This window comes from Chiloscyllium plagiosum, chromosome 3 (assembly GCF_004010195.1).
Source record: "Chiloscyllium plagiosum isolate BGI_BamShark_2017 chromosome 3, ASM401019v2, whole genome shotgun sequence".
NCBI classification, from domain to species: domain Eukaryota; kingdom Metazoa; phylum Chordata; class Chondrichthyes; order Orectolobiformes; family Hemiscylliidae; genus Chiloscyllium; species Chiloscyllium plagiosum.
The window spans coordinates 71,850,506-71,869,814 of record NC_057712.1 but is presented as its reverse complement, the minus strand read 5'-3'; the positions used below and the strand labels follow the sequence as shown (position 1 = coordinate 71,869,814).

Here is a 19,309-nt window from a genome sequence, read left to right as displayed (position 1 = left end):
CCAGACCATGGCAACACGACGCCTGGAGGAAGAGCGCCTCATCTTCCGCCTAGGAACCCTCCAACTACAAGGAATGAATGCAGATTTCTCCAGCTTTCTCATTTCCCCTCCCCCTACCTTTTCTCAGTCCCAACCCTCAGATCCAGCACCGCCTTCTTGACCTGCAATCTTCTTCCCGATCTCTCTGCCCCCACCCCCTCTCTGACCTATCACCCTCACCTCCTTTCACCTATCGTATTCCCAGCGCCACTCCCCCAAATTCCTCCCCACCTTTTATCTCAGCCCGCTTGGCACACAAGCCTCATTCCTGAAGAAGGGCTTATGCCTGAAACGTCGATTTTCCTGCTCCTCGGATGCTGCCTGGGCCTGCTGCGCTTTTCCAGCACCACACTTTTCAACTTGAGGGATTTTTAGACAGGAAAGGTGTGGAGTGGGATGCAGTGTGGATTTATTAGAAGGATATCTGGAATACAAACCAGGTTTGTATTTACTGGCACTTAAAAGATCAATGGATGATTTGCCTGAAAATTCCAGGATATTAATGAGGAATGTGGTTCTGTCTATCTCACCTGCTTTTGTTGGTTAGGGAGTCGACGACTAGGGGGACTGTTCAAAACTCTCAGCCAAACCTTTCACTGTGAAATTAGGAAGCAGTTCAGTACATGGTAGAAAGTGGCAGTTAATGCTAGATAAATTCTTCATTTTAAATCTGAGGTTGATTGACATATGGTAACCAAAAGCATTTCCTAATGTGGGGCAAAGTTGGGTATATGGAATTGGATCATAGATTTCTCAGAATGGTGGAACAGGGTTGAAGGATAAAATAGCCTCTTTCTGTCCCAATGAAGCATAATACATTGATAATAGAAGATCATGTCCATCACTGGACAGAATTGTACCATTTTCCTCAGCTTAGAGGCCCGATCTCCCAATAAAGTGTCAGTCTATTTTAATACTAATGGGAGTGGAAGTTGCTCATTAAATGGCTGGACTGAGTGTAGCTGCCTTCTCCTGTTTCCTTCACATCTTCCCCAAATAATTACTCACATTGTACAAGTTGTAGTTACAGGTACAGGTAGTTCTTCTATAATGAGATGGTTGCATTCTTGTGCAACTCTGCGTTATGGAAAAATCATGCTCTGGAAACAGCACTTAAAGTGTTGGCGATGTAATCACGTTACAGCTAGCACGTTTTAAACGTTTGCACTTTAGAAGCAGTGTCAACAATTCATCAATCGCATTACGGTGAATTTGCATTAACAAAACACGTTATAGTGGAATGACCTGCATTGGAAGGTTTCCTGGCATCGGTACTGAAGTTGTTATCATATGTCTGCATACAGATTATCCTATTACTAAAGAGCTGCAGACAATATTTATGGTGCTAATTTTATTCAGTTCTGCTCGGTCATATTTTGCCTAGAGGATTTGGATTTCCAGAATGAGAATAACTTTTCTTTTATGCTGTGCAGATGAAAATATCCAACAGTAATTGAAAACTCTTAAATGTTACATATCATAGAGGGTTTTTCATCTTGTCACTCTCATCCCTACTACAGATGGGGAGGCAGTCTTCTTCTTTTGCTGCTACTCTATAAGCAGTAGGAGAATTCTAGATAAAATTCACTGGACTGAAAAGTGCTGAAGGAATTCAGTCGGATCTTGATCATTGATATAATTAAGCCTTTTACTACAGATTAAACCTGTAGGTCTCTTGTCAGATATGGCTTTATATTTGCCAACAATAAAGAATATGTGCTGACATCTGTGGGCTTCCACCAGATTTGAATTCAATATTTTAATAATATTCTCATTTACCAATAAATGGCTAAATGCATCAATGGAGGTACCAATCATTTACGATTTATGCTATACAAGGAGCTCTTTGTTCTAAAAGCTAATGAAGATCACGTACCTGATTTAAACAATTTATAAATAAGTTGTCAATATTTTAAATAACTCTACTATTTAAACATACAACTACAGAACTGTTGATTTACACAAATGTCTGGAAATTTGGATGTTGAGAATAAAATAATTGGAAAGAATCTACCAATTGTAAAAAAATTGGGCTAAATCTTATATTTGCCATGTTATGAAAATTCCTCCAAAAAAAAAGGCTCACAGATTTCTCAGTATCTTACCAAACACATCTCATTAACTATCTACTCTATACTTATGATATGCCTGATTCTGTCCCCATTTTATTATGTGCCATTTCTGGAACTCATCACTCAGCAGATATCCTCTGAAAGAATGGTTTAGAATCCCTATAGTGCAGAAAGAGGCCATTCTGCCCATCGCATCCCACCCAGATCTGTTGCCCTACCCTATTTCCACAACCCCACCTTTAGCTTGGCTCATCTACCTAGCTGCACATCCCTGGACACAACAGACAATTTAGCATGGCGCATCCACCCTAACCTGCACATGTTTGGACTTGGGGGGAGGAAACCAGAGCACCTGGTAGAGACCCACACTGACACAAAACAAAACAAAACAAAGAACAAAAAAACTTTCAAGATCACCAATAATGCCCTTATTGGCATAAACTCCACTATAGAGGAAGAAAACAATAACAAACGGCCATCCCTAGATGTCGCAGTAGAGTGAACAGCCAATGGGGAACTTCAAACCAGCATTTACAGGAAAAGAACAAATACTGAACTACAGAAGCAATCATCCCAACACTCATAAACGGAGCTGCATTAGAACATTATTTCAATGAGCCACCACACACTGCAGCACAGAGGAACTACACAGAGCAGAGGAAAATCACTTATACAGTGTATTCAAAAAGAATGGGTACCCAATGAACACAGTCCGCCGATTTCTCAGCAACAAACCCAAACAGCAGACAAAACGCGTCCAGAAACCCTAGCCACTCTCCCTACATCAAAGACATCTCAGAAATGACTGCCAGACTACTCAGAGCTCTTGGCATCATGGTAGCCCACAAATCCACAAAAACACTAAAACAGCAGCTAATGAACTTGAAAGACCCTATACAGACAAAGAGCAAAACTAATGTCATTTACAAAATACTTTGCAAGAACTGTAACAAACACTGCATTGGATAAATAGGCAGAAAACGAGCCACCAGGATACATGAACATTAACTAGCCACAAAAAAACATGGGGAGAAAGTGAGGACTGCAGATGCTGGAGATCAGAGCTGAAAATGTGTTGCTGGAAAAGAGCAGCAGGTCAGGCAGCATCCAAGGAACAGGAGAATCGACGTTTCGGGCATAGGCCCTTCCTGAAGGGCTTATGCCCGAAACGTCGATTCTCCTGTTCCTTGGATGCTGCCTGACCTGCTGCGCTTTTCCAGCAACACATTTTCAGCACAAAAAAACATGAGCCTCTCTCACTAGTATCCTTACATACAGATGAGGAAGGACACTATTTTGATTGAACAACACATCCATCCTAGAACAAGCCAAACAGAGACACGTGAGAATTCCTAGAAGCACGGCACTTCACCAAAAAACACATTGACTTGGATCCCATTTACCACATCCTGAGGGGAAAAAAAACAGGAAATGACATCACCACAAGAAATGACATCACCAACCCAGCAAACCTAAACAAAATAAAAAGTGGGCCATACCACAGTGCTTCACTGGAGGCTCACTGAAGATGTTACCTAGTATGGTGACAAAACATCTGAAAATGAACCTTCCAGCTCAGCGAGCAAACTTACATCCACATCTACAAAGAACAAGCCAGCACTGGGACAGGCCCTTCGGCCCTCCAATCCTGCACTGATCCATATCCTCTATCTAAATCTGCTGCCTATTTTCTAAGGATCTGTATCTCTTTGCTCCCTGCCAATTCATGTATCTGTCTAGATACATCTTAAATGACACTATCGTTTCTGCTCCTACCACCTCTGCTGGCTGCGCATCCCAGGCACCCACCATCTGAATGAAGAACTTTTCATGCATATCTCCCCTAAACATTACCCCTCTCACTTTGAACTCACAATCCCTAGTAACTGAGTCCTCCACTCTGGGTAAATGTTTCTTGCTATCCACCCTGTCTATACCTCTCATGATTTTATCAGCCTTAATCAGGTCCCCCCTCAACCTCCTTCTTTCCAATGAAAATAATGCTAATCTACTCAACCTCTCCTCATAGCTAGCACCCTCCATACCGGGCAACATCCTGGTTAACCTCTTCTGCACCCTCTCTAAAGCATCCACATCCTTTTGGTTATGTGGTGACCACACTGTATGCAGTATTCCAAATTTGGCCAAACCAAAGTCTCATACACCTGTAACATGACCTGCCACCTCTTGTACTCAATACCCTGTCCAATGAAGGAAAGCATGTCGTACACCTTCTTGACCACTCCACTGACCTGCGTTGCCACCTTCAGGGAACAATGGACCTTAACACTCAGATCTCTCTGTGCAGAAGAACCTCAAATTATCCTAATAACAATTATCTAAAAATTGGATTATCCGAAGGAGATCTCAAGGTCCCAACAGAAACATTACATTAAAGACGTGTTTTGAACAGTGATCGCGTCTTTTGTTTACAGTAATTAAACAGGCACCGTCTCCAAATGACTGACCTCCTGCCCTCTGTCTCTCTCTCCCCAAACACTTTCCTTGGAGTTCTACAGAGAGGTGGACCCTTAACCCCCCTCTTCCTCAAATAATCTCTCCAACATTGTCCTATACAGGGCAAACGTGGAACCTATCAAAAAGTTGCAGTAAAAAGTTGTGTGATTGCACATGTGTGTGCGTGTGCGCTACTTGGAGACTTACCCAACAAAGGCAACAGCAGCAGTCTTGTTGTTGGTGTCCAGTCTGGCTCCCCCAGAGAGAGGTAGTGCGCTCTGGAATTGCATCTTCCAAAATTCATCACTCTGCATTTGTCTAGATTGAACTTCATCTGCCATTTCTCTGCCCAGCTCTCCAATCTATCTATATTCTGCTATATTCACTGACAGTCCCCTTTACTATCTGCTACTCCACCAATTTTAGTGTTATCTGCAAACTTGCTAATGAGGCAACCTACACCTTCCTCCAAATCAGCTATGTATATCACAAACAACAGTGGTCCCAGCACGGATCCCTGTGGGACACCACTGTCACAGGTCTCCATTTTGAGAAGTTCCCTTCCACTACTACTCTCTGTCACCTGTTGCCCAACCAGTTCTCTATCCATCTAGCTATAATACCCTGGACCCCGTGTGACTTCACCTTCTTCATCAGCCGATCATAAGGCTGTCTCTTCAAACAGCCTTACTAAAGTCCATGTATACATGTCTACATTCCTTCCCTCAATCAATGTTGTCACCTCTTCAAAGAATTCTATTAGGTTTGTAAGACATGACCTTCCCTGCACAAAACCATGCTGCCTATAAGCCCATTTTCTTCTAAATTGGTATATATCCTATCCCTTAGTATCTTCTCTAGTATCTTCTCTAGTAGCTTCCCTACCACTGACATCAGGCTCACAGGTCTGTAATATCGCTGCTATCCTTCATAAACAAAGGGACAACATTAGCAATTCTCCAGTCCTCTGGGACCTACCCTGTTTTCAAGGATGCTGCAAAGATATCTGTTAAAGTCCCAGTTATTTCCTCTCTCGCTTCCCTCAGTAAACTGGGATAGATCCCATTCGGAGCTGGGGACTTATCCATCTTAATGCCTTTGAAAAACACAACACTTCCTCCCTCCTTATACCAACATGACTTAAAGTAATCAAAGATCTATCCCTAACCTCAACATCCGCCATAACCCTCTCCTCAGTGAATACTGATGCAAAATACTCATTAAGAATCTCACTCACTTTTTCTGACTCAATATATATCTTTCCTCCTTTGTCCTTGAGTGGACTAACCTTTTCCCTAGTTACCCTCTTGCGCCTTATATATGAATAAAAGACTTTTGGGTTTTTCTTAACCCTGCTCACTAAGAATACCTCATGACCCCTTGTAGCCCTCTTAATTCCTCTTTTCAGATTGGTCCTACAGTCCTAATATTCTTCCAAAGCTTTGTCTGTCTTCAGTTACCTTGACCTTATGTACTTATCCTTTTTCCTCCTAGCTCATCTCACAATTTCACCTGTATCCATGGTTCCCTAATTTTGCCATTTCTATCTCATTTTCACAGGAACATATCTCTCCTGAACTCTAATCAACCTCTCTTTAAAAGCCTCCCACATATCAAATGTGGATTTCTCTTCAAACAGCTGCTCCCAATCTACATTCCCCAGCTCCTGCCAAATTTTGGTATAGTTGGCCTTCCCCCAATTTAGCACTCTTCCTTTAGGACCACTCTCATCCTTGTCCGTGAGTATCCTTAAACTTATGGAATTGTGATCACTATTCCCAAAGTAATCCCCGACTAAACCTTCAACCTGTGTGGTTCTGTTCGCCGAGCTGGAAGTTTTTGTTGCAAACGTTTCGTCCCCTGGCTAGGCGACGTTGATGTTCATGTATGCGGATTGTTAGCTGTCTTCCTGTTTGTCCTATATAGTGTTTTGTGCAGTCCTTGCATGGTATTTTGTGTACAGGGATTCGAAACGTTTGCAACAAAAACTTCCAGCTCGGCGAACAGAACCACAACAACGAGCACCCGAGCTACAAATCTTCGCACAAACTTTAAACATTCAACCACCTGGCTGGGATCATTTCCTAACACCAAGTCCAGTATGGCCCCTTCCTGAGTTGGACTACTTAAATATTGCTCTAGCAAACCCTCCTGGATGCTCCTTGCAAATTCTGCTCCATCCAGACCTCTAACACTAAGTGAATCCCAGTCAATGTTGGGAAAATTAAAATCTCCTATCACCACCACTCTAGTACCCCTACATCTTTCTATGATCTCAATATATTTGTACCTCTACCTTATGTTCTCTGTTGGGAGGCCTGCAGCACAACCCCGACATTGCTACCGCACTCTTCCTACTTCTAAGCTCTGCCCATATTGCCTCACTGATCAGGTCTTCCATGGTGCCCTCTTTCAGCACAGCTGTGATATCTTCTTTGACCAGTAATGCAACTCCTCTACCCCTTTTACCTCTCTCTCTATCCTGCCTGAAGCATCGATATCCTAGGATATTTAGTTGCCAATCATGCCCTTCCCTCAACCAAATCTCAGTAATAGCAATAACATCATATTCCCAGGTACTAATCCAAGCCCTAAATTCCTCTGCCTTACCTACTGGACTTTAGATTTGATTAGATTCTTACAGTGTGGAACCAGCCCAACAAGTCCACACCGACCCTCCGAAGAGTAACCCACCCAGATCTATTTTCCTCTGACTAATATGCCTAACACTATGGGCAATTTAGCATGATTCACCTGACCTGCACACCTTTTGGACTGTGGGAGGAAACTGGGGCACCTAGGAGGAAACCCATGCAGACACAGGGAGAATGTGCAAACTCCACACAAACAGTTGTTGGAGGCTGGGATCGAACCCTGAGCCACTGTGCTGCCCTTCTCACATTAAAACAATTGCGCCTCACATCACCAGTCCCTCTGTGTTCATCCTCCGCTTCCTGCCTACTCTTCCCCTTAGTCATGCTGACTTCATTATCTAGTTCCTTACAGGCTTTAGTTACTACCTCCTCCCTGTCCACTAACCTCCTTATTTGGTTCCCATCCCCCTGCCACATTAGTTTAAACCATCCCCAACATGATAGCAAAAGCATCCCAAGGACGTTGGTTCCAGTCCGGTCCAGATGTAGACCATCCAATTTGTAATAGTCCCATCTCCCAAAAATCTGAATCCCTCTCTCCCACGCATTCATCCTGAATATTCTATCATTCCTACTCTGACTAGCACATGGCACTGGTAGCAATCCTGAGATTACTACCTCTGAGGACCTACTTTTTAACTTGACAAGGAGAGAATGTACAAACTCCACACAGACAGTTGCCTGAGGTTGTAATCGAACCCAGTGGCAGTGGTGATAACCAATGTACCATCCTGCTGCCTCAAAGGCTAGTATCCCGTGCACTTGCTAATCTCTCAAATACCACCAGACAAGTGTTGGCAATCTGGTATTGCCCCCTTCCACTGGAAGTGTAATAGCACGACACCAACAAAGCCATGCTGTGAAACTGACAGTTCCTTGTACCCTTATTGCTGTTTAACCAACATGCCTAACCTTACCTGTCATAGCTACATTGCCATCTAAACACCCTCTTTATATCATCAATATTCTGTACCCAATACTCACTGTAGACCCAAATTTTGTCATTGTTCAGTAGGAAAATATCACACACAGGCAAGCAATTAGACAGTTCCTAAATGAGCTTTTATTTACATCCAGCAAACACAAACAAAACTTAGAGGTTGCAGATTTCCCCCAAAACAAAGTCAAAATGCTGGCATTATGGCCAGAGATGTAGATTCTCATCCTTGGAACCATTCTCATAAACTGTCTTCTGTACTCTCTCCAACCCTTCTTAAAATGTGGACCCCAAAACTGAGGATTATATTCCAGCTGAGGTCTATCTAATATCTTACATAAGTTCAGAATAATCTCCCTGGTCTTGTACTCTCTATATGAGTATTAATGAAGCCCAGAATATTGTGTGCTTTATGAACTGCTCTCTCTACCTCTCCTGCCACCTTTAATGGCATATGCATATATACACACAGGTAGCTCAACCTTGCACATACTTTAGTATCCTTTATTCTGGAAATTTAAATTCCACAGTATGACACTTTCATCATTGACAGGTTTCCCATTGGGAAAAATCAACCTGATTGGTGAATGTTTGTATCAGTAGCTTGGGAAGTTGGAGGTGGTGTTTTGACTCTGAAGCATGTTGCAGAACTAGGTAGGACATGCTCTCAGTGCTGAGATGAGGGGTTTGATGTCATACTGCATCGCCAATTGTCATTTCTTTGGCCATTTCTCTGAGTACTTATCCCAATATCTCCCTCCTTGGCTCAGGTATTCTTTTCAAATTAAAAGTGCTTCGTAGATTCAAAATATTCTTATTGATGCATATATCGCCCTTGATACTGACTCTACTTCCCAGTTACAGTCCTTCCTCATTATTGGTTTAATGTCCTCTTTAACCAACAACATTGCTCCAGATATTTTTCTTTTTGTCTGCCTTACCTAAAGACGAATACCCTTGGGTGTTTAGTTCACATCCCTGGTCACACTACAGGCACGTCTCTGTAATGCCAACTACATTGTATCCATTTTTTATCTATTTACACTACATGACTAATTATCCTCCTTATTGCAAACACTCCACACGTTTAGACACATGGTCTGAAGCTTGTCTTTTTAACATTCTTAGTCTGGTTTACAGTATTTCACACTCTGGTCTCGAAATTCAATTTACTATTTTTAAAAGATGACTGCACACACATTTTCTTTTCAGACTGAATAGATTAAAGCTCCCAATTTATTAATTATTTCTTAGTCTATAAAGGCACTAGAAAATCATGTGGCAATTCTCTTAAAAATAATTAGACTTTCAAGGACTGAAGACCACTGAAAGCATGTTGACATGAGCACTGCATAATTTGAACATGACCATATGTGATGCACGATTATTCTTAGCCTGCAATTTATGTTCCCTTTCCATAGAATGATGACAGAAGGAGGTCATTTGGCCCACAGTGTGTGTGTCAGCTCTCTCCAAGAGCAATTCAGCTTTTCCGATATCCACACCATCCCTCCAGGACCCTGTAATGTGTTTTTCTCTCTACAGATAATTATCCAATTCCTTTTTAAAATCCATGAACAATTCTTCACTGCACTAGCCAGGCACTGCATTCCACATCCTGACCACTGCTGCATTAAAAAGATTTGTTCATGTCATTTTTTATTTAATCTCATTAATCTTCACTTTTTCTCAACCCTTCCATCAATAGGCTTCCAACTGCCCTGTCTAGGACCTTCCTAATTTTTAACACTTCTATCAAATCTCCACCATTCTCTCATGTAACAGAAACAACTCCAGCCGCTCCGATCCATCCACAGAACCAAAGGCCCACATCTCTGAAGACATTCTGAAATATTTTATTTGCACCTTCACTAAAGACTTCACAATCTTCTCAAAATTCAGAGCACAGAATTTGACACAATAGCAGTTGAAGCTGACCCAGTGTTTTACATAGATTTACTCATAAAATTCTTGAGGTTGCCCTCCATTTGTAAAAAGATAGATCTGGCATGCCTTTGTAATTACTTTCTTATGGAGGATATGCCAACGGCTGAACACTTGAAAATTTTCTAGCTCATAGTTTCGACAACAATGTTAGTATTCTAGAAAGAAAAATATTCACTAAGCTTTTACCTTTCTTTTGGAAGAGGTGCCAGAAGAACGAAGCAAATGTGATGACATTCTTATTCAAATATAGTTAAAAATCACACAACACCATGTTATAGTCCAACAGGTTTAATTGGAAGCACTAGGTGATTGATGAAGGAGCGTCACTCCGAAAGCTAGTGTGCTTCCAATTAAACCTGTTGGACTATAACCTGGTGTGTGATTTTTAACTTTGTACACCCCAGTCCAACACCGGCATCTCCGAATCATTATTCAAATAAGGGTACAATGACAATCTAGCAGCAATGAGTCATCATTGGTATTGGGGTAAGGTTTTACAATCCTTAAACAGGGTGCAAAAAAAATCAATATGCACTTGGAGAGGTTTGAGGTAATTAAAGATAACCAACATGGATTGATCATTCTTGACAAATTAATTAAATTTTAAGATGAAATAACAAAGAATGTTGATAATTGGAATGCAGTCAATGATATTGATGTGAATATTATGATAATATATATGAGTTATCCAGGACTTTGTTATAAATACTATTTGAAGGAAAACAAGAGACATAGCATTGAATCCTAGGGAAACACACTTGCAAAATTTCTTCCAGACCGAAAAACAACCATTCACCACCCACTCTGTTTTTTTTTTGTCAATCAACAAGCCTGCTGCAATTGTTCCTTTTATTCTATGGGCTTTAACTTTGTTGGGAAGCTTATCATGTAGCATTTATCAAATAACCTTTCGACATATGTGTCCAGAACATCACTGCATGATGTTATTTTATTTTAAAAAATCTAAAGTAAATTAGGAAACCATGATTTGCCTTTATCCTGGCTCATACACCTAATGTGTGGACTTCTAGAATGGCAGTGGGGCCTCAGCTGCAGTGTTGGCAGAGTGGGGACATTTTGCAGCAGTCAGCCTGGAGTGCGGACTCTTCAGGTGGCAAAAGCTCATCGACTGAGGCAGTGTTGGTGCCCGAAGCAGGGACACCTGGCTGCGGTAGGTCTGGACCATAAACCATGCAGAAATCCTGGAGCTGTATTTGGGACCCTGGCCAATGAAGATGAACTCTGTTTATATACTTACTTTTTATTCTTGCGTTCCTCAAAACCCAGCTATGCCTACCTGTTTGTCAGCTATGTGGAACAGTCCAACTTCTGCAGTTATACCAGAACCACCCCCCACCTGTTTCTCTGCTACATTGATGACTGTATCGGCACCACCGTGTACTTCCACAAGGAGGTTGAACAGTTCATTAGCTTTACCAACACCTTCCACCCTGACCTCAAATTCACCTGGACCATCTCGAAAACGTCTCTCCCCTTCCTGGACCTCTCCATCACCACGTCTGGCGACCGACTAACCACAGACATCTAGTACAAGTCCACCTACTCCCACAGCTATCTGGACTACACCTCCCCCCCCCCCCCCCCACCCCCTATATAAACGCCATCCCTTATTCCCAATTCCTCCATCTCTGCTGCATCTGTTCACAGGATGACAAATTCACCTTCATCCACCCCTCACTTTCTCAGTTACCTTCCCCACAACCCCACCGCCTCCCATTCATCGCTCAGCCCTGACCCACAAGCCTCATTCCTGATGAAGGGCTTATGCCCAAAATGTCGATTCTCCTGCTCCTCGGATGCTGCCTGACCTGCCGTGCTTTTCCAGCACTACACTCTCGACTCCTTCCTCAAAATGGTACCAGGCTGTGGTGGCAGAACACATTCGACTGTATGTTCCTGGATATTTGTGACAATAAATCATTCATTCATTCATTCATTTAAATTCATTTTGACTTCCCTTAATTAATTCACACTTTGCTAGATACTGTTAATTTTGCCCTAGGTTGTCATTTCTAATAGCTTTCTCACCACAGAGGTTAGTCTGACTGACTTGCAGTTGGTAGGTTTATCCTTAACATCAATTTCTTTTGGACAGAGATAGATTGTTATCAATGTCTCAGTAATTCTCACTCTCCCCTCAGAATCTTTGGATACATCTTATTAGATCCTGATGATTGATCAACTTTTAAGTACAGCCAGCCTTAATGCCCCAGTTTTATACAGTTAATGAGGGTTTGTATTTCTGTACTTGTTCACCTACACCCATCCATCTGTTTAATTAAATGATGAAATCTTTTGGCTGTGGAGTACCAAAGTAAAAAAATTCTCTCGAAATATCAAATTCACTGAAATTTCTGTATCTCTCATCTGTAGCTATTTCAACAACATTTCTGCAGTTTTTATGCCATTAATTCTTTAGCTGCCTTTATCTGCTGTGAACACCCATTTAATCTTCGAGATATCCAATCTTATGGAATCTACAGCTTCTTTGTGGCCAATTTCTTTGCACATCCATGGGGCAGGAAGGAGACCTTTAACTGCAGGTTTAAAAACAATAGTGGAAGTGGGACAGACAGCAGGAAAAACATAGCTTGTGTGAAATGTATTGTCTTATAAAGAGCTCAATTTCAACTTTAATGAGACCGATAATAGGATTTATTGGCTTCTTCCATAACTGCATGTGTAGTCTTTTCGATCCCAAGAGCAGGAATTAAACATGCCCATTTGTTGTATGTAAACTGCTACACATTGGGTACCCTCAGAAAGGTCCAATTTGCAAGTCACCACTGAGGCTTAATTTTTGCGTCATTATAGTCATGGTGGCATAGTGGAATTGTGCATATTTTAATCTGTATCCCTACTACAATAACCAACATGGCTTCATATGAGGAATATATGGCTCGAAATGTGGTACAAATTAGTAAAATTCAAAAATGATATCAGACTAGATAAAGCAGTGGAATCAGATAGTAGCTCAAAAAAAGTGTTGGACAAAACATAAGTTGGAAAAGCAATAGCAGTTTAAGACCACATCTTTTTATTTTGTGATTTTAGAGACTGGGGACTCAAATGAGAAAGAGTTTTAAAAGAAGTGCTTGAAAGACTGGCTGCAGTTTTGAAAGCATGTAAAATGACACCAATGCCAGGTATCAGGTCAACAACTGTTGGAACAACCAATAATTAAAGTTTAAGTTGCAGATGATTTGGAGTTGAGAGAGTTTATAGATGCAGGCTTCGCTTGCAACCAGAAGCCGGGTAGTCCCTGGAATGGTGACCATGTCTCCAATGACAAAGACCTTTTGGCTGGTTATCAGGTAAATGAACAGCTTAGAATTGGGAAAAGAGAGAGAGAAAGGAAGAGACATAGAAGTGTTCAGTTCTGCCCAGCTCAGGAGGAATCACTTTATTCTTTGCAGTCAAAACTCACTGTCAACCTGAAAAGAAATTTATCTTTTCTGCAACAGTTGTTTTTTAACTGATAAGTCAGATACTTTTTGAATAAACTGGCCACCTTGCATCTCTTATTTAGCAGTGGAACCATCCGGAAATAAACAACTGAAGCAGCATGCATGCCAGCAGAAGAGTCACAATGATCATCTCAGTAACAGTATCTGGGAACAGACTTCTGAACTGTCTGTGTAGGTTTTCCTGTGCCCATAATCTATCTACTCCTGCCTGTTGGTATGTGCCTGTGTATATATGCACGCATGTGTAAAAGGGGGAGTTTATAAGAGGTTTAGAGCTTTATTTAGTCATATTATATACCAATGGTTTGTAACTGTTTAACTACAGCTCGACTCTAATTACTTACAATCATGAACAATTCTTATTTAGTACAAAAACCTGATTTGTGCTTTCTATCAATCACGATCTGCAAATCTGCACACTCTATACAATAAGACCATAGGATGTAGGAGCAGAAGTTGGCCATTGAGCACACTGAGTCTGCTCTGCCAATCAATGCAATTATAGCTAATCGGATAAGCCTACACTCCACTTTCTTGCCTCTTCCCCAAAACACTTAATTCCCCTACTGATTGAAAATCAGTCTATCTCAAACTTGAATATACTTAACAGCTCAGACTCGCCAGTTCTCTGCAGTAAAGAATTACACAGATTCACAATCTCTGGAGAAAAGAAATTTCTTCTTATCTCTGTTTTAAATGGAAAAACCATTATTATGCCCTCTGTCCTAGACTCTTCCACAAGGGGAGAAACCCCTCCAGATCTAGCCTGATAAGTCCCTTAAGAATCTTGTATATTTCAATAAGATCACCTTTTTTCTAAATTCCAATGAGCACAAGCCAAATTTACACAACCTTTTTTCATAAAATAGTCCCTCTATACCTGGCATCACCCTGGTGAATCTGCAATAGACTACCACCAATGTCAGTATATCTTAAGGAAGGGTCCCTAAACTGTACACAGTGTTCCAGCTGTGGTTTGACTTGTGCATTTAAACAAAAAAAAACTTTAACTTTTGTCATGACTGCAGGAATAGTGGGGCTTGATTTCCAGCATGCTACCTCAGTGAGTTGTAATAAGCAGCTTTAATTTAATGTGGTAAAGTGTAAAGAATACCTCACTTGGGAAGGCAAATGATTAACATATATTCCATTGGCTAAATTTTTCATCTTTTGTTTGTGCTTCCTCAGTGCAGAAAGTCAGTCTTTTAACTGGATTTGGTTGTGCATTGGAGCCACCCACTGTGGGGGCTGAGGTGGGACCAGATGTGGGTGGATGAGGGGAAGTAGCTAAGGTCTGCCCCTATTCATTGGGCTATCAACCCAGTTTTCTACCTGGCATTTAAGTCCTCTTGCTCGCAACCCCCACACAACACACTGCCTCTTCGACACACTCTCATATCACCCATGTCCCCTCACTCAGTATCTATTTGCAGAACTCGAGCTATGAAATATGCTGAAGTCTTTGAAATGCTCATTAAAAAAAAAACATTCATATTCCTCTTGGGGTAAAGAAAATTCCTGAATGCTCATAAAACTGCCAATCAAACATATAATCACTGGCATTTCCTTCAAAACAACTTAATCGTTCATTAACCTGCCAAATTAAACAAACATCTATTGAAGTCTATTCAAAGCTTTTGATTCAATTATGTGCTTATAAAGCTGCCAACCAAACAAAACAAACAGTCTCCTCATATTACTGTCAACAATTGCTCAGCAATCCATAAGTGGTGTTTGGATCTCAGCCATGCTTTCTAAATGAAATTACTTTGCATAGTTAAACAGATGTATAGAGCTCAATATAATAGGTTATATGAAGTTAGCTGATTGGGTGTATGTTGCATAATATGTGTAGAACCATCTGTTCCACAATTTTCAAAGGCTAAATTGTGTTTCAATCAGAAAAGTCTGGCAACTCTTCAATTTTTTTCAGTGTCTAAACAAGATCGCTGGGTTTCACATCACTATTAATATAGAAAAAACCCCTCAAATTACAAGAACCAACCACTCATTTAAATCAGATTTCCAATAATGTTCAAGGTAGTAGAGGACTTCCCACTGAAGAAAGCACTTTAACACATGCAAACAATACTGGCCAGTTACATGGTCAGTTACCTTTTATAACAGAGCTTCATCATCAATCACTGCTGGAAAACATACTCAGATTATCACATAACATTAAATGATAATGTTTGAATTTGCAACATCATTTAAACTTACCTTTGAAAATATTCTTAGCTCCAAAGCAGTTTTCCCACCAGATTCAGGTTCATGGTTGTCATAACTTCAGAAACCATATGCCTCAAGAAAAATATCATCTACAGGCGGAAAATTGTTGATTAGATAGGCATTTATATGATGAAGAGGTGGGAAGAATAAGTCCACAGATTAATGACCTTCAGAGAAAAGAAATCTTGTCTCAGTCTTAATTAGGAAACTCCTTATTTTTCAGCTTCTTCCTTAGATCTACATTTGGCAGTATATGTGGAGGGAGAAACAGTTAATGTTTGGGGTTTCATGTTTGGAGGAGTTCTATTTCAGAACGTTTCTTCAGAATCTTATATACTTTAGTCAGATCACCTCTTATTCGTCTCAACTCCAGTGAGAATAGATCTAACCTGCTCCGAAAGCAATTATATCCTCTCTTCAGTAACTGGACCAAAACTGTATATAATAGTTAAGATGAGTTCTAACAAAGGTGCTATACAGTTTCAGAAACACTTTACTTTTATGTTTGATTCCTCTTGACACAACTGCCAAAATTTCATTGCCTTTCTAATAACTTACTTCATCTTACCTTTTTGTTGTGATTTAATTTCTGGAACACTCAAATCTCCAACTGCCTTATATATATATCTCTTCATTCAAACAATATATTAGGAAGCATGTCAAAATGGGCAAGTTCAGATTTATCTACATCATAGTCCACCTGCCAACCCTTTGTCCACTCACTCAAACTACCCAAATCCCATGAATTCTAGCATTTTCCTTATGGCAGATGTAAGGCTAACTATATTGTAGTTTCCTTCTTTCTGTCTCCATCTTTACTTGAATAGCTATGTTCCATTAATTAAATGAGCTGGGAAAGGCCACCTAGAGAATTTTGATAGACCACAACCACTTATTTACATGTCCTCACACATCTGGAGGAAATAACACAGAGGTTAGTGCATGCTTGCAACTCCAAACCACTTTCACAGCCTGAGCAGACCTTCAGTTGCAAGCTGTCCTTCTGCAGCCTGTTTGGCAGCTGCTGGAGGTTGTTGCTGGCCTTGTGTTTTTTGACTTCTTTAATCTTCTCAATTCCCTATCCCTTTTTGCATTGTGACCAAAGTGATGGTAATACCTACAAACATGAATGAGACTTTACCCTTGGCTTCGATACAGAACAACATGGAGGCCTATGACAAGCAGGGGTGTGCGGTGCCTCTGCATGAATATCTGACACAATAGATTGTATTCACATGCATGTAGCACTGACCATGTCATGTAACTACACTAAGAGTTTAAAAGTGTGGTTAGATAACTAACATGTACAACATGTTGGACCGAAGGGCCTGCCATATTTAGTTCAATGTGAGGGGAAATACTACATGCCCCTGTGCAGACTATGAGACCTTTGTTGACTGCAGGTGCGACTTTAAAGAAAGAAAGAAAGAAAGAAAGAAAGATCGCCTGTTAGCACTTATAGAGTCATAAACATACACAGTATGGAAACAGACCCTTCAGTCCAACTCATCTATGCCGACCAGGTATCCCAATACAATCTAGTCTCACCCTCCAGCACCTGGCCCATAACCCTCCAAACCCTTCCTATTCATATACCCATCAAGATGCCTCTTAAATGTTGCAATTGTACCAGCTCCACCACTTCCTCTGGCAGCTCATTCCATACACGTACCATCCTCTGTGTGAAAATGTTGCCCCATAGGTCCCTTTTATACCTTTCCTTTCTCAAAATAAACTTATGCCCTCTAGTTCTGGACTCCCAAACCCCAGGGAAAAGACTTTGTCTATTATGCGATCCATACCCCTCATGATTTTATAAACCTCTTTAAGGTCATCCCTCAGCATCTGACGCTCCAGGGAAAACAGCCCCAGCCTATTTAACCACTCCCTTTAGCTCAAATCCTCCAACTCTGGCAAGAATCTTGCAAATCTTTTCTGAACCCTTTCAAGTTTCACAACATCCTTCCAATAGGCATGCAATGTTCCAAAAGTGGCCTAACCAATGTCCTGTAAAGCCACACTATGAGCACCCAACTCCTGTACTCAATACTCTGACCAATAAAGTAAAGCACACCAAACACCTTCTTCACTATCCTATCTACCTGTGACACTACGTTCAAGGAGCTATGAACCTGCACTCCAAGGTCTCTTTGTTCAGCAACACCCCTTAGGACCTCATTATTAAGTGGAGCAGGAAAATTGATGTTTCAGGTAAAATCCTTTCATCAGGAATGAGGCTAGGAGTCTCAGGGGTGTAGAGGTAAATGGGAGGGGGGTGGAGCTGGGGGAAGGTAGCTGAGAGTGCAGTAGGTAGATGGAGGTAGGGGTAAAGGTGTGAGATCGGAGAGGAGGGTGCAGCAGATAGGTGGGGAAGGAAGATGGACAGATGGGATGAGTCATGAGGACAGTGCAGATCTGGATGGTTGGAACTGGGGTATGGGGGGGGGGGAGGGGAAGGGAAATGAGGAAAATGGTGAAATCCACATTGATGCCACGGGGTTGGAGGGTCCAGAGGCAGAAGATGAGGCGTTCTTCCTCCAGGTGTTGGCTGGGAAGGGAATGGCGACGGAAGAGGCTCAGGACCTGCTTGTCCTTCCCACCTTCCTTCTCACGTATCTGCTCCACCCTCCCCTCCGACCTATCACTTTTACTTTCAACTATCTTCCATCCCCACCCCCCAAACCCCCACCATTTGTCTCTCCATCCCCAAGACTCCCAAACCTCATTCCTGATGTCGGACTTTTGCCCAAAACGTTGATTTTCCTGCTGTCTGACCGGCTGTGCTTTTCTAGCACCACACTCTTGCATCTGTAGTACTCACTTTTGCCTTATCATTAAGTGTATAAGCCTTGCTAAGAATAGCTTTCCCAAAATGCAGCTCCTCGCATTTAACTAAATTAAACTCCATCTGCCACTCCTTAGCCCATTGGCCCATCTGATCAAGATCCCATTGTAATCGAGCTACAATTTCTAACTTACATTGCTCGTCAATGTATGAGATACACTTGCAAATTATTGTAATGGAGGATGTGTTTAATTTTGAATCATAATTCCTGATTAATGCAATTGCCATTCAATGGCTTTACATTGCCTACAAATTGACATCACCTGACAGACAAAACACAACAAACTTAATCCATTCACTATGGCTGTGCTCAGAGCCATGTTCACTACATAGTAGAGGTTCAATTGAGGATGGAAAGTTTTCCAGATTGCATGAGAGAGTTGCATGTTCAGCCTGTTATTTTTGGCACCCTCTTCACAAGACCAATCATGACCCAAACCCCAGACAGTAAGGACATAGATAGCTGGAACCTGACTGCACCAAGTACTTAATTGACCATGGCCAAACACCTAGGCTGAGATTGGATGATGCCCTTGACCTACTCTGGTGGTACCCCCTGATTGATCACAGTCTCCATTGACTGGATTAAAGACCATTTTCCTTCGACTTTCAGTTATGGCTATTTGGTTGAACCACATGAG

The 19,309-nt window shown here is 41.4% G+C and overlaps 1 long non-coding RNA gene across 1 annotated transcript in view; it reads right to left on the bottom strand.

Annotated features, from left to right (window-relative positions):
* LOC122545246 overlaps positions 1-18,672 on the bottom strand; it is a 21,154-nt gene extending 2,482 nt beyond the window's left edge. Inside the window, exons 1-2 of the long non-coding RNA XR_006310523.1 lie at positions 18,645-18,672; positions 15,815-15,912 (exon numbers count right to left, since the gene is read on the bottom strand). This is a non-coding gene — a long non-coding RNA (uncharacterized LOC122545246). The remainder of the gene's footprint in view (positions 1-15,814; positions 15,913-18,644) is intronic.
* Positions 18,673-19,309: the final 637 nt, after the last annotated feature.